This window comes from Python bivittatus, unplaced genomic scaffold, assembly GCF_059951505.1.
Source record: "Python bivittatus isolate LINGU-HERP-01145 unplaced genomic scaffold, Pbiv_v1 ctg000580_np1212, whole genome shotgun sequence".
In the NCBI taxonomy this organism is placed as follows: Eukaryota; Metazoa; Chordata; class Lepidosauria; order Squamata; family Pythonidae; genus Python; species Python bivittatus.
Genome location: NW_028277087.1, coordinates 20720383 through 20736658, shown reverse-complemented (window position 1 = coordinate 20736658; position 16276 = coordinate 20720383). Strand labels below are relative to the sequence as shown.

General features: G+C 35.8%; 1 protein-coding gene across 2 annotated transcripts in view; it reads right to left on the bottom strand.

The window, feature by feature from the left end:
• HIF1A (hypoxia inducible factor 1 subunit alpha) overlaps window positions 1-16276 on the bottom strand; it is a 54862-nt gene that overhangs the window by 34585 nt on the left and 4001 nt on the right. The gene's annotated exons all lie outside the window — the stretch shown is intronic.

Sequence of the window (16276 nt, the reverse complement as noted above, 5' to 3'; positions counted from 1 at the left end):
TAATTTTTTTAAAAAATAACAATCCCATCAACACAATAGTGTTCTTTCCTGAAATCTCCCAAGAACTCATGTGAGAACACCATAATTGCATGAGATTTGGGCCTATTCTTTTTTAAATTATTGTTTTTATTTAAGTTGGGGTTTTATGGAAACAATCTAAGCACTCTGTCCTAGGCTACAATTACAGATTTAATATACAAATAACCACAGAAAGATATAGTGACAGTAGTCATGCAAAATGAGGAAACAGATTTTTCCTATGAAGATTATTTCTAGCTTAATTTTATTAAGTTCTTTTCTGTGGCTTCAAAAAATAACTACATTAATACTGTAATTCAGCACTTGCCTATTCTCCTCTTATGTATAATTGCTTCCAGATAACCATCTACATCCATCTGGAGATATGGATTTAAAAGAATAACTATTTTTCTCTCTGAACCCTGAACCAGAAAGTACTGCTGATTTTTAGTTGACAAAGGCAAAAAAGCACAATACAGGCTTCTTAAAACAGGTGTACTATTTGTATTACAGTATATTAATCCAACTTCTCTCAATTAGAGATTTATAGAGGCGAATATGTGTAGCTCGGGATTGAACTGTGGAGTCCTTGGGGTTCTCTGAGCTTGGTTCTTTTGTTGCATACGTTTCATTACCCAGCTAGGTAACATCTTCAGTGCTAAAATGGGATGGGGTTTGCTCTCTATTTATATACTGTGGCATGCCTTGCCAGTGCTGGTGGGGGTGGGGGCTTTGTTTTGCTCAAGGAACTACAAAAGTGCGGAATACTCTCCACACCCTGGAAATTGAGGGAATGATACTGAGTAAAAACTATAATTTCAACATGCTTCCAGTGCTTAACTGATTGAGGCACTTATAACTATACAGTATTTTAATGTTTTTTGTACTGTATTTTTCTTTATATTTTTTGTTGCTCTGCTGCTTCCCACCCAGAATCCATTAGGATTGTGGCTGGCTATGAATATCGTTAAATAAATAAATCCAATGTAGACAGTAGTTTCACACTTGAAATGGGGACAGTTTGAATTCAAACAATGTTGCATATCCCTTTGCAACAATTATAAAGGTCAGAACTGCCAATCCCCATAAAATTACTTGATTTAGATAGATCCGCACAAATAATTAAAAAACAAGAAAGCAGAACAGAAATGTGATGATGCATTCGTATCAGAGATAAACATGGGCATTTTGTAATTCATTTCTGGAAATAGATATAAGCTGGAAAAGGAAGGGAGGGATGTCCAAAGTTTCTGCAGAAAAAATAATTCACTTCAAGTAAGTATGAGAGTTTCAAAGTTGTATGATGTTTGTTTTACAGTTGATTACTCTTAAAAATATGTGAGAAGCAGGTATTTCATTGCTCTCCCTGCTAGTTCTAATGGCTGGGAATAATAAGAGAAGGGAGAGGCTTAATTTGCAAAACAATGAGAAAAGCATCTTTGTTCTTCCCTTTAGCCCTCATGTGGCCAGTGCCACATGGGGGACTTCTTGCTGTGAAGCGAACAGACAGGAAGTGGCCAGAAGCAGTTCCACACTGTTTGATTTTTATCTATATATTTCAAATGTAGATACCAAATTTTGATCCTGACTTTTCAATGGTCATCTCTGATGATCTGATTGTGAAAAGGACTTGATCTGCTAATTCTCTTCTCAGACCTGAGTCACAATTCCTAAACTGAGGAGAGGAGGGAAAGCACAGCATATTATTATGAAGAAGCCACTGATGGCAACAAAAAAACCCCCTGTGAACTGTGAAGTGCAGGTACTGCAAGCAAGAATATGCTAACAATGCTGTGAGAATGAAGAAGCATTTAATGTATCGCAGAACATGTTCTGAAAGATTGCAAACCATTTCTAGAAAATCAAAAGTGATGAAGCCCAATAATATGAGAGAACTATGGAGTCTTTGGGGTTCTCTGAGCTTGGTTGCTTTCTTGCAAATGTTTCATTACCCAGCTAGGTAATATCTTCAGTGCTACAATGGAGTGGAGTTTGCTCTCTTTTTATATACAGTGGGTTGCTCTGCCTGTGTTGGTGGGGTTTTTTTTCCTGGTAGTTCCTTCATTAGGGTATTGTTTACTGCTTGATTGTATGTCTGGTGATAAACTTGGTGTTAATCTCTACTTATCTGGGTGATGATTGCTGGTGAGGAGATGTTCTGGTCTTGTGTCCTTTTTCTTGTCTCTTTTGAATAGTGTGTAGATGTTGTTTATCTCTATGTGCCTGTTGATGGCTACCTTCTCTGAATACCAGGAATTCCCTAGTGTTTTTGGATTTAGCTTGGCCTAGAACGCTCACAGCTGCCCAGTTGAAACTATGGTTGAGTCTGTCAATGTGTTATGAGATTAAGGAGTTTTCATTGTGTCTTCTGACTGCTAGTTGGTGTTCATGGATGTTCTGCAAGCCTTCTGCCTGTCTGTCCTACATAGTGGTTGTTACAGTCCTTACACTGCATGTTGTAGATGACTCCTGTTTTTTTCTTCTTGGGCTACTGGATTTTTTGATTTACTTAAGATGTTTTGGAGGGCTTTAGTTGGTTTATGTGCATCTCTGCCATGTGGTTGTAATAGTCTGTTGGTTGTTTCTGAGATGTTTCTGATGTATGGCAGTGTTATCCTTTTCACAGCTTGTGTTGGTTGTGTTGTAATAGGTTGAACAGTCAGGCACTTGATAAAGTTGTGTGGATATCCATTTTGTTGGAAGATGTTGTATAGGTGGTCTGTTTCCTTTTTCTGTTGTTCTGTGTTGCTGCAGTGTGTTTGCGGTGGTTTGAATAATGTTCTTACACAGCTCCTCTTGTAGGAGGTTGGGTTGTTACTTTGGTAATGAGTACATGGTTAGTGTGAGTTGTTTTCCAATACACTTGAGTTTCTAATTTGCTGTTGTTTCCTCTGCTGATGAGGATATCTAGGAAGGGTAGCGTGTTGTTGTTTTCTTCCTCTCTGGTGAATTTTATTCCTTTGAAGATGTTGTTAATAGTTTCATGTGTCTTCTCTAGTTGTTCCTTTTTTATTATAACAAAGGTATCATCTACATACCAGATCCATAGTTTTGGTTGTAGGCGTGGAAGTGCTATAGTTTCTAGGCATTGCATTACAATCTCTGCCATAAGTCCTGAGAGTGGTGAACCCATGGGTGTACCTCTGATTTGTTGGTATATTTGTCCAATAATTGAAAATAGGTAGTGAGGCAGAGGTTGATGAGGTCCATGATTCTGGGTATTTTGATCTAGGTGTATTTGGTTAGGACGGGTGTGTTGTGTAGTACTGCTGACATGGATTCTTTCACTAGTTCTGGATTTATGGATGTAAAGAGTGCTGTGACATCAAATGAGACCATAATTTCATCTTCGTCTATGTGTACATCTTTGATTTTCTGGAGGCTCCTCTCTCTGAGACGCCCAGGTCTTTTTGTCAGTTCTTTCGCTATGTAGTATGTTGGAGTCCCTGGTAAAGATACAATTGGCTGGAGAGGTATGTCAGACGTGTGTATTTTTGGTCGTCCATAGAAACGTGGGAGGATGGGTCCACTGCTTTTCATCTGCCACTGTTCTTCTTTTGTGATATGGCCTTTCTTGGCTAGGTCGTTAATGGTTCTCCTGATTAGGTTGTCTAGTTTCTGTATTGGGTTGGTGTTAACTGGGATGTAAGTTTATTTGTCCTCTAATAATTTTTTGGATTTTGCAAGTATTGTGAGTTATTTATTTTTTATTTATTAATCATATTTATATAGCCGCCCATCTCACACAAAGTGACTCTTTATCCATAATAACTGTAGTTCAGCCTTTGTCTGCTGGGAAGATGATGATGGTTTGCTCCTTCCTTAGGCTTTTGAGGGCTGCTCTGTCCTCTGCTTTGAGTGGGTGCTGATTCTGTGTTCTTCTGATCTGTGGTATGATTGTCTGCCTTATGTGTTCTTGAGTCTGTGTGTTAAGTCCTGTAGTTGCTGTTTCTAAGGCTGCACAGAATTCTAGCTGATTAGTATTGTCCATTTTATAGTTGAGGGCTTTCTGGAGGATATTAATCTCACAACACATGGACAAACATAAGCATAGCTTCAACTGGGAAACTGTCAGCATCTCAGACTAAGCTAAATCCAAAAATGTGAGGGAATTCCTGGAAGCTTGGTATTCAGACAAGGTAGCCATCAACAGGCACATAGAGATAAACAACATCTACACACTATTCAAAAGAGACAAGAAAAAGGACACAAGACCAGAACATCTCCTCACCAGCAATCATCACCCAGATAAGCAGAGATTAACACCAAGATTATCACCAGACATACAGTACAATCAAGCAGTAAACAATACCCTAATGAAGGAACTACCAGGAAAAAACAAAACCCACCAGCAGGGCAACCCACTGTATATAAAAAAAGAGCAAACTCCACTCCATTGTAGCACTGAAGATGTTACCTAGCCGGGTAATGAAACGTTTGCAAGAAAACAACCAAGCTCAGAGAACCCCAAGGACTCCACAGTTCAACCCTAAGCTACACATATTCTCTTCTATTAATACGAGATAAGCCTACCTCTGGAAACCCATATAAGTATACTATTTTCTACTAGATTTGTATTTTTAAAAAATCTTTCTGCCTTCACCAAGCAATGGCCAGAGGCACCCTAAGTGACTTACAAAAAGTACTAAAAGTAGATGAGAAATTGGCTAGATAATCGAATTACCTCTCACATCACAAACCAGAGCTGAGTGTTCTGACAACAGCATTGTTTGTCCATAATTTAGAGGCTCAGACTTGAAACAGAGAGATTATATAGAAGTCTTCAATCCCATGAGATAAATTCTACAGATCCTGATAATGACATTTCAACAGAAGAGAGTAAACCAGTGGATATTTATGGCTTATTTTCAAGCAGCTTTCCTTGATGTGCCAAATATATATTGCAATTGCATACTGTCTTATTTCATACTGCCGAATATTTCTTCCAACATTCCAATGCAAATATTTTTCCATATATCAAAGTTTTAACTTTATTTGAATATACTATTCAAAACAGCAAAAAATGGCTACATTTAATTTACGTATATAATTAATTTAATGTAGATTAATGTATGATTCATGTAGATATTGACACTAGCTGGAGAGATTCCTCCATCTTTTGGTAGGAGCCTGGAGACTGATTCATGCATTAGATTCCAATGAATTCTCAGCAAAGGACTGACCTTAATGTCATAAAGGCAAGCAAGAAAGTGCAGTTGCCATTGGATTAAGTCTTCTAAGGACCTGAGATGTGCTGAGGCGGCTGGTGCACAGTAGACAAAATAGGCAGGGGAAAGTGGAAGTAGAAGGAGGTTTTTAAAAAATAGCAATACTGGAAAAATCAGGAGAAAAGAGGAAGAAAAAGAATGGACATAATTCACTGTTGGGTTCAGCAGATAGAACAAATACCCATGTTTCTGAGAGAGAAATGGTTACTATCCAACCATTCCTATATCTTTAGGCAATTTTTGTGTTGAACCTGGGAATGTCTGTCATGGAAAAAACTTACTTCTTGCGGTATGTTTTTAGACATAACAGTTAGGAGCAAGATTATGCTACAAAATCAATATAGGTTACACAAAGAACTAGGTCAATAGGACTTGGCAACTTCCTACAGACTTGGAACTCTGTTAAGACAACTAATTATTTCAGAATTGTTGAACAGAGGAACTGGAACTGAAAAAACTAAAAAGTTGTATTCTTAGTGTGAACCATTTATGATGTAAAACATTAATATATAGTGCTATTATGTCTGTAAGTTGTCTTAGCTGTCCTTTCAGACTGAAAGTATATAGTAAATCATAGGTCCCCATGGATATGTATCCTTGGCATCCATCCAGTTCCCTGCTTAACAGATTTTTCAAAACTGAAAACTGAAAAGCTGGTAGGATAGCCTCCAGCATTTTTTTTTATTTTCAAGAATGCCTCTGAACCTCACAAAGGCATTCACAGAAAATAAAAATGGCAAAGCATACTGGAATATGATGTGAAATATCTTGGGGAGCCAGTACACAGGGATATTTTTTCAAAAATTGTCTTTCTGTTCATGGGTGTTCTGTGACTGGCCATGCTCCCAATGGCAGTCATTTTGTAAGAATGTCCACAAAATATTCTTAAAATTTCAGATTATATGGAATTTAAAAAAAAAACAATTAGGAGACTCTTGTATCAGTTTGCTGCCAATATACTGCCATACTAAATTATAATTAAATTATATTATTACAGTGCATGTTATATTACTATATTATCATTAATTTAAGTTATATTACACAAATAAAATAAACTTGTAAAATATCTCTTTGCATGACTGATCAACTTTCAAGAGATCATGGGAGTTAATTCAACCAACCTTCTGGTTCCCAAAATGCAAAAAGCATTGCAGACACTCACTTTCAATCTATTTTCATATTTCTGTCTTACAACTGTTATCAAAAAAAAACAATCTCAAAAAATAAAGCTCTGTAGGTAATGGTATATTCTTTACTTCTGCAAAACTGTAACATTCATAAACAGATGAATTCTGAAAAAAAAAATGTACTGCTAGTGGGGAATTTCTGCTGCTGCTAGTTTGTAACTCTTCAACAGTAGTGGTTTTCCAGTTCCTGTGGTCTTAATATCATTCAATGAAAAGCAAGTATTACACTCAAGCCCTCTTTATACAAATGTGTTTTAGAAATCTCCAAATGCTTTTGGATCAAGAAACATTTGCTGCAAATTCCTAGCATCATTACATAAAACATCAGTAGACTGGTGATCATGTAAACTCTTTCAACAGTCACTGACTCCATCAATATTTTAATTATATGAGGCCTTAGACATATTTTTCTATTTCCTTAACTAGCACTCTAGCCAAAGAGAAAAATTATTTATCAATGAAATGTCATTAAAGTTTCTACACTTTTAAAAGTTAGATATTCAACCAAATAAAATCTTTGAGGCCACAAAGCATCCAACAACATGAAATGAATATTTTGATATCAAAGATATCACACAAAGATCTGTTCTTGGCATTTCCTCTAAAAAGTCTCTATCTTCATTCTAGATAACAGCCATAAAAATAATTACCTATTCTAATATACAGCCTTTAAAATCAAAAGGTCCTGAATGTAATTTACAAAGCTTTCTCTTCTCAAGGCAAAGATAAACAGAGGTTTCAGGGAGTATTTCACAGAAGGGGATGTAGAAGGAGTGATTGGAAGAACTGGTGCTTAGTAACTATTGAATATCCTAGGGGAACCATTTGGTGAGTTGGCAAGCTAAACCAGCACCCATTTTGCAAAAGTATCAGCAACGTACTTTTGATTTCATTTTGTCTTAGCATGTTGTACAAGTCTGACCAATGTGGTTGTAAATGATCATTTACAGATTAGTGTAAAGCTTAAATCCAACTACTGTGACTTATTCTACAAATTGTGGTTAAAATAAGCAAGACTTGCCCTCAACTAAATAATTAAAAATTACGGGAAAAGTGATAAAAAACAATGACATATGCAAATATCCAGAATATTTAAAAAGTGCACTATAAATGCTGAATCTTATTGCTGATGGGTTTTCTGACATAAACAAATCATAAAGGGGGGATGTTGGCTGTCCTTTCAATGTCCTAGAGAGCTTCAGAAGAGTTTTGACAATTCAACTAAAAATCTATATCCTTTAATATTCAGTTACAAAATGTCCAACTTGAAAGCCACTAAATAGGGCATGAATCAATGATACCCCTCCCTCCTCTCGTGTTCCTTAGTAAATAGTATCAGAGAAATAGTTTATAAAACCAGAAGTAAAACATAACTTATAACTGTCAGCCTTAATCTCCATGAATTTGACCAATATTTTAAAACCATTCAAATCAATGTCCATTGCTTCATCTTGTAGTAAATTCCACAATAATTATAATTATCCAAGCTGTTCTAAATGTTCTGAACTCAGAACAAAAGAGTCTGTACTTACCCCAGGCATAAGACAAGGTTGAGAAATAGTTCATTCTATATTGTCTTGAGTGTTATGATCTCCATAATCAGCTTGGTGGTGTTGTTTTTTAAATCCTCCAAGCCTTTGATATTTGGAGGAACATTAGCCAATAAAACATTCTTGCTGCCCATGGCTAAAACTAATTGAAGGGAAGAGAGTATGGAGGTGAAGAACATTTGGTTAAACACATGTTCAGATATTAAGAACCGCTTACAACTTAAAAGAAAACTACTATTTACCTGGTAGATAAGTTCACTGATGACTTTGCTATACTATATGGAGGTCTGTGGTTACAATGTGATGTTCTGTTTTATTGTAGTTTCTTTTTGAGGCAAGCTGCTAATTGCAAGATGTCCACTGTGAAATACATTGTATTATAGGTCCTAATGTGCTCCTGAGCTTTCAGGTTGCAAATGCCCAAACTATTGCTTATTGAACTTTACAGGCAGAGAAATGTATTTTTCCTGTTCATGGTGGTTGTTCATGAACTGGAGCTAGAGTAAATCAATTACTATTACTTGCTTGTCAGGGTTTACTTTTTAAATTATTAATGCAAGCAGACCAGAGTGCAAATTACCCTCTAGAAGCCTCCTAGAAGTTTATAAAATGTTTTGAATTCAAAATTGTTCATATTTGGAATTGGTGCTTCAGATTTGAAACAGGCTGTTCCAAGCTCACTGGAAATGTTTCACATTTATGCATAAAAGTATTATCCAACACCTCCCCCACCCCACACACAAAATCAATATCCAAAGGAAGGAAGGCAGATGTGCCAGAATGTAAAAAATTGGATGCAGTCAATCTGCAGTGTCTTCCTTGATTTTCTGAACTTTTTAAACTAGGACATGGAACTGTTTCTCATTATTGTTATTATTCTGGTTGGGCAATTTATAAATCACACTAAGCTATGTTTTAATCATGTTTTATTGAACAGCAATACTGACCTGATTTATATACAACACAGAACCAAATAAACCATGGCTTGTAGAATAAACCATTGTTAGTGGGACACAAAACATACTAAATAAGAATCAAACCAACTACCTTGTGGCTGTATGAACCCTACATTTAAGTTCGCATTCTTAAAACACTTATTGCAAAGTAGTCTCACTGAGGTCAGTCACAGGGACACAGTGATCTGATGATAATGGAAGTTGTGTAACAAGTTCCAATTATTGTAGGCAAATGCACTCTTCATAGTTGCTTCATAGTACTGCTGGAGAACGTTTCAAAACAAATAGTTCAGACAATCAGTCAGCTGGCTAATACAAAAAAGCTTTCCTACTTTCATGAAAGTAGAAAATACCTTTTGCTATCAATTCTCTGTAGCCTAAAGGAACTTATCTTACACTATAGATTTAACACTACAGAATTACATGATTCTCCCAAAAAACTTGTCCTGTAAAAAAGAAAGTGTTATTTATAATATATTTCTGGTTCATTTCCTCACATCCAAACTGGTATCCTAATTTGTTTTCTCTGTAGTCAGTTATATACAAAACACTGCTAGGTTTAATCATAGAAGCGAAAGGTAGGAAGGTACCACACAGGTCATCTAGTTGAACCCCGTTTAGTGCAGCTTCCACTAGCACAGACAAGAGTCTGGCGTGGTCAATTTCATGCCAAATATTACTAGAGTTCTTTTGGAGAAATATGGAATCCAACTGATTTCTGAAAACTTTTAGAGATTTTCCAATAACTAAAGTTAGTGATCCTGTCAAGTCCTTGGCCTTAACATGGACAGCAAAATGGGAACAATTTATCAACGTTGTAGTCCCTGAGTGTCCTCTCCTAACACTGTGAAGTACAGGAAGATTCCATGTTCAGCTGATTGCATTCCACCCAGTAAAGACTGACTGAGCTATACATGGCACCTACTCCTGGAAATGCTGTTTTTCAACCCTTGATGTGATAAACTTAGCTAATGCTCACATTATAATTCCAAATAATGTGTCCAGTGTAGCTAATTATATTAGATCAGTTTCAGCTTTTGCAGTCTAACAGCATGAACAAGACTTCTGTGGTGGTCTGTTCTACCATCATGGCTAATTCAGCTAGTCATGGATAAATGAATAGATGAATCCAGTGAGTTATGAAGATTTTGTTGCATAAACATATTACTGAATGAATAGTTGGTGGAACCAACTGTTGTTAAGAAGTCAGTGATGTGAACATTCCTGAAAATGGTCCTTAGAATATTACCATAACTATATCCTTAGCTCATCCTTAAAATATTATCATAACTATATCCATAAAAAAGAGATTTTTTTTCCTCTTCTTGGGCAAGGTGATGAAGAAAGTGAAGGTAACCCAACTGCAAGCATTCTTAGAGAATACTGTTTATCTAGATCTATTTCAATGTGGGCTTCTGCCTCACTATGGACAGAATTACTTTGTCATCCTAATGGATTACCTTTATTGGAAGAGACACAGCATTTTTTGATACAGTTTATCATGATTTGCTACTGGTCCAGCTGTTCATTAGGGGCTGAGGCATAGTTATGTAATGATTCCATTCCTATCTGTGAGACATGCTTCAAGGAACAGTATTTGGAAGGTTTATAGCTTGGCATCTTGATAGCCTTGATTTATTTTTATTTTATTACATTTAAACAAGTCAGGCCAGCTGACAATTAAATTAAATGCTTTGTGTTGCCTCAAAGTACCCTCTTGTCTCCAGGTCAGCTATTCAATATTTGTCTGAAGCTCCAGTATGCTGAAGACACCCAGCTGTATTTTTCTATAATATTCTAATCAGGAGAGGCCAGTCTAAACTGATAGTTAACACTTAAATAATGTGATGGTCTATATTAGGTAAATAAGCTGAATTTGAAAAGATGGACATAGTGTGAGTAGTTCTTGCATTCAGGCAGTACAGGAATTGCTTGCTCTGAATAAGGTTGTTTTTTTATAATAATTTTTATTAACGTTTATAGTTACAAAGATAAAAAAACTAATACAAAGAAAGAAAAATATAAAAGACTAGAAAAAATAAAGTCTAGATAAAAAATAAAAGATTAAAAAGAAAATATATAGTAAAGAAAAAAAAGAAAATATATAAAGAAGAAATGACTTCCCCCTTCATCACAAGTACAAACAATTTCAGTAATTTATCACCTTCTCTGATAGTACAACAAAGGATCTCTTCTTCCCATATCTCATCTCTTATCTATAAACAAATTCTTAAAGCATTTAGTTCTAATCAGCAAAAATCCATTAAGTTACCAGAAATAACAACATATATATTTTAACCTTAATCAAATGAACCAACTTTATATTCCTTTCCTTTCCATACAGTAACTTTCCACTTTCTCCGAAAATACAACAAAAAATATCTTCTTCCCAGATCTCATCACCTATCTATAAACAAATCTTTAAAGCCTCGTCATTCAGTCCTGGTCAGCCAAAAATCCATTAAGAGTTACTAGAAACAACAACATAGATATTTTAGCCTTGATCAAATAAACCAACTTTATATTCCTTCCCTTTGCTTTTAACAATCTTGATCGTTAATCCCTTTAAATAGTGTCCCAGAACTTGATTTTTTAAAATTTCCCTTTGTCTCTACTCAGAAACTCCTTCAAAACTTTAACACATCTCTTTTGTAAATCCAAAATAAGAAAGTTATCCAAGTCACTCTTCTGGTTTGTTATTTTTCTATACCTTTTAATTATTAAGATGTCAGCTGGTTTCATTTGTAAATCCAGTGTAACATCTTTTTACATATCATTCTTGTAACCTGTCATTTTTAAATCCACATTCGAATCAGCCTCAGTCTCAATCTTGTCCAGTGAAGCTTATTCTTCTTCTATGACCACTTTTAAATCCAGTTTTATGATAGCTAACAATCTTAAGAGTAATTTCTGAGTGCAGTGTTCCCAAATATCCTTGAATTCTTCCAAAGTTAGAGTATTTTGCTCCATTCTAAATTAGTGGGTCTTTTCTCCTTTAATTATAGTCTTTAGTTCTTTCTGGTTCCCTCTAGTGTCTGACCTTCAAAGTCCCATCTTATCATGTTTTTTCCTAATCAACAGCATTTTCCCACGGAAGATTTCTTATACTTAATTTCAAAATCTTCCTACATTTTTTTTAGAATTCTAAACAACCGACAGAGAAGATTCTTATAATTAATTTCAAAATCTTATTTCAAATCCATCTGTCCCCTTAGTCCATTTATAACTTTCCAAAATCAATGTTCTAATCATCATTTTGCTGTTTATTCCAAAATAAGATTTTTTTTAAGCCCTTAAACTTGCATAAAACTTCTTTTGCTAAGGACTGTAGGAGACTCACCTGGTATAATGAAACTTGCCATACTGAAGATTCCTAATATCCAAAAAGCAGTTAACAAGCAATTTCCAGAAGTGATTAAAAGAGGAAGTATGCAAATCCAGTGTCCTTTTAAAGGTGCCAACTGTGACTTGAGCAAAGATGCTGATCCCTCGGCTCCCAGAGCTCTAAACCCATTGGAGACTGCTATCTTATGGTCTCCTCGTAGGGAACTACTATCCAGAGCACTTGTGGACAATCCCAAGCCCTCTCCTTATCCAGAGAGGAATTCCAAGAAGCTAGTACATTCACCATTCCTCATTCCGCTGTGATTGTCAGTTCTGCTCTCAGCAGAATTGTCTGCAGTTTGCCATTGCTTCCCTGGAAGTCAATAAGGTTGCATTCCCATTGGAAGAATGAGCTTGCAGTACAGAGATGCTCCTAAATTTATTGCTGTCATTATAAGGTTCTATGACTTCTATGGTTACAACCGCCCACTATCATTTAGAATTTATGCAAACTGTGCCTATTCTTGGAAAGGATATCTTCACCACAGTGAAGGTCAAAAACCTTACTACACAAGTTCACATTTTTTATGCATTCTTAGTGTAGGTTTTTGGATTCAGTCATGGCCCAATCTCACACTAGTACAGATCAGTTCAGTTGCTAGCATAAAAGCATATCCCCAAAGCATTCTAATTTGACAGTTATTAAAGTGAATATTCCTATTAATTAATAAAACTCCTCAACAAAGTTATAAACTCCAGCTCTCACACTCTAAAATGCATAACTACAGAATACAAGAGAGCAATCTAGTTCAAAGTGGCCACAGCTCTTTTCTGTACATAAAGAGCTGGTCCCTCTCAAGAACTAAAAACAGTGAAATCTTTGTAGAATTATTATTTCCACAAGTCATATTGGTAACTAAAACCTGAATGTTTACTGGATTTGAAAATAGAATATAAGAACAAATGTCCATAGTATCTTTCAATTAGTATACCATCCAGATCTCAGAAAGAAAAATTCAAAACAAAGCTACATATTCAATGTGTTCTAAAACAAGAGGGAACACGCTTATCGTTAAAGTTCATCTCTAAGAAAAAATAGTATCCAACAAAAGCTCTGGACCATTCCAAGCAGCAGAGATGAAAAGTAATTTTAACTTTTCAAATATAAATAAATTACTTAAATCTACTTTTCTGTTCAGAAATAATGTTGAAATGGATAATTTCCAGAGGGATATACATATTAGTCTTTTCAGCAAAAACAAACATTTATATGACTCCTTAAAGTCCAAGTTATTATTAATAATTTGCCATAAGACTCTTTGTTATCATCAAACAATCAGAAGTCACTCCTAGGAAACAGGATACTTCATCTTGTTGTTTTCTCCATGGACCCAATCCAATTCATTGCTTCTTAAATGGTTAAGATAATCCATTTCATATTGTTTTTTTAATATATCTGTTTCAAAAGAAAGCCTTCACTGTGGAATCCTTGGTGCTTTCTGAGCTTGGTTGTTTGCTTGCAGACATTTCATCACCTGACTATGTAACATCATCAGTGCATTGATGTTACCTAGTCAGGTAATGAAATGTCTGCAAGCAAACAACCAAGCTCAGAGAGACCAAGGACTCCACAATTCAACCCTGAGCTACATATATTCTCTTCTATTGAAAGCCTTGATTATTCATTATTCAGTTAAAAGTATTCATGAATAGACAGGTTGGGTTCATATACATATTTATTACTATTGATTTATTAAATTTTATACTATCAATGTCAATTTTTAAAAAACAGCAAAAATATAAAAGAACCATGGTATGAATCAGCAACAGCACAGGACTCCAACAAATGCTCAAACAGTATTAAAATATTCACAGTAGATTTAACCATAAAATATTTAAAACACATGAGACATGTAACAAAAAAATTATTTATATACCACCCCATCCTAAGTCTCTAAGAGGTTTACAGCACCAATATATAACTAAGAAGTGGTTTTGTTTAATAATGGCTTACTGAATAAACCACAATTTTCTGGGTCCACACAGCTTACTAAATCAAAAACAAATGATTCACACTATGAGTTCTGCACAAATTGGTGGTAGACAAAGCATCCATTCTTAAATCTGGCTCTGAATTAGTTAGCTATGGTTAGCAAAGTGTCAGCATTATATCAAGTCCAATAAAAGCATAAACCTGCGTTTAAATGATTGATCTTAATGTCATGCTCTAGTTAGGATGTCACTAAACTTTCACTTCTTAACTGTCTTAAGAGATCCTATAAATTAAGCCAATTATATCTCACATATTCCAATATATTTTTCAGTTTCGATTCTGACATTTTAAGACTACAAAACTAATTCCATATTTATTTTTATGAAATTAAACCTCTCTGAATTTATTCTCTGCTAATGAACTTGCTCTTTATTGACATAATAGAAAGGCTAATTAGTATTATTCTACATGGTCAAGTTTAATGGTGTCTTTAAAAACACTGTTTTCTATTAGTTTTGTATTCTTTTTTGTAAACAAAGGCAATTTTAAAAACCTCTCTGAATTCAGTAGATTTATCTTCGAACAAATATAAGTCTGGGCTGGGTGGCAAGTCTTCCACAGACAGCTTGTTTTGAATTCAAAAAATTCTATCCTTATCCCCATTTGTCTGTTACTGTAAGTTCAAACAAAAGAATAGGGGTCTGAACTATATTTTGCTATCTATTCAAAAGATCTAAAGAAGACAGTCATTTTTAGAAAAGAGGAAAGAAGATCATTCTAACACTTGCATAATGTTCCCAGAAGCATATGTCTGGCCATTTCCATTCATTGAGGAAAACATGAAACTTAAGACACACCTGGTATGGAGCATTAAGAAAATGTTTACATTCCCAGGAATTAGAAAGTAGCAGAATGGCTTAAAGTCAGCTGGCAAGCCAGAATCCAGCATATTCTCTGGGGCTGCAAGGAAGTGATTATGTTTTCCTTTTCATTCAATGTAATTCCTAAACTCCAAGGAAGAAATATAGCACAAGAGGTTGCTGCAAACAAGGACTAATCTTGGGCAGAAGGCAGTGGTACCTCGGGATACGAACTTAATCCGTTCCGTGACTCTGGTTGCAACTCGAGTTGGTCTCAAGTCGAGGTAAAGTTTCCCATAGGGTTCAATGTAAATCCGGTTAATCCGTTCCGCCCTCCGAATTTGGTCGCAACCCGAGGCAAATTTCCCCATAGGGTTCAATGTAAATCCGGTTAATCCGTTCCGCCCTCCACCCAAATTTGGTCGCAACCCGAGGCAATTTTCTCTTCAGAGCCTTACTCCCGCCAAGCCTGCTCTGCATTTTCTTTGGAGCCATGCTAACACGCACAGCAAAAACCTTCGCAAAACACCGCAAAACACACCACAAGCCTCACCAAACGTCTCCTTGCTACCGCGACCTCGCCCACAGGAAGCCGCGACCGCGTGGCAGCAGGGAAAATGGCCGCGGATCCGGTTCGTAACTAGAGGCGAGTTCATAACCCGAGGTAAATTTTTCCTGCCGAAGCTGGTCGTAACCCGAAACGTCCGTTAGTAGAGGCGTTCGTATCCCGAGGTACCACTGTATTTTGGATTAAATCACTATCAATCCCCCATGCTTATTAATATTATCAAACATTCCTGTACACAGCTCTCTTCATATTTGATTTTAAACTTATATTGGTCAACCAAAAATGACTAGGGCACATGAAAGCAATGGGATATTCCCTCGCTCAGAATTAAACTGGGATGACAAGAACAGATTCTATACAAGCTACAGTTACAAATATGGTAAAATATAACCTGTGCCAAACAGAAAGGAGCTTAAGAGTGAGGTTCTGTGATCTGTTCTTCTGATTTTCCCTTTGGAAGGTAAAACAGCTATGAGGAAAGCTAATCTTTCTAGATTTTTTTTAAATAAAGGTCCATGTTTCAGCTTCTCTGGGCGGCAACTTCTACTAAATTTATAATCCTCTTTTTAACAGAAGTATTTGGACCAAATCA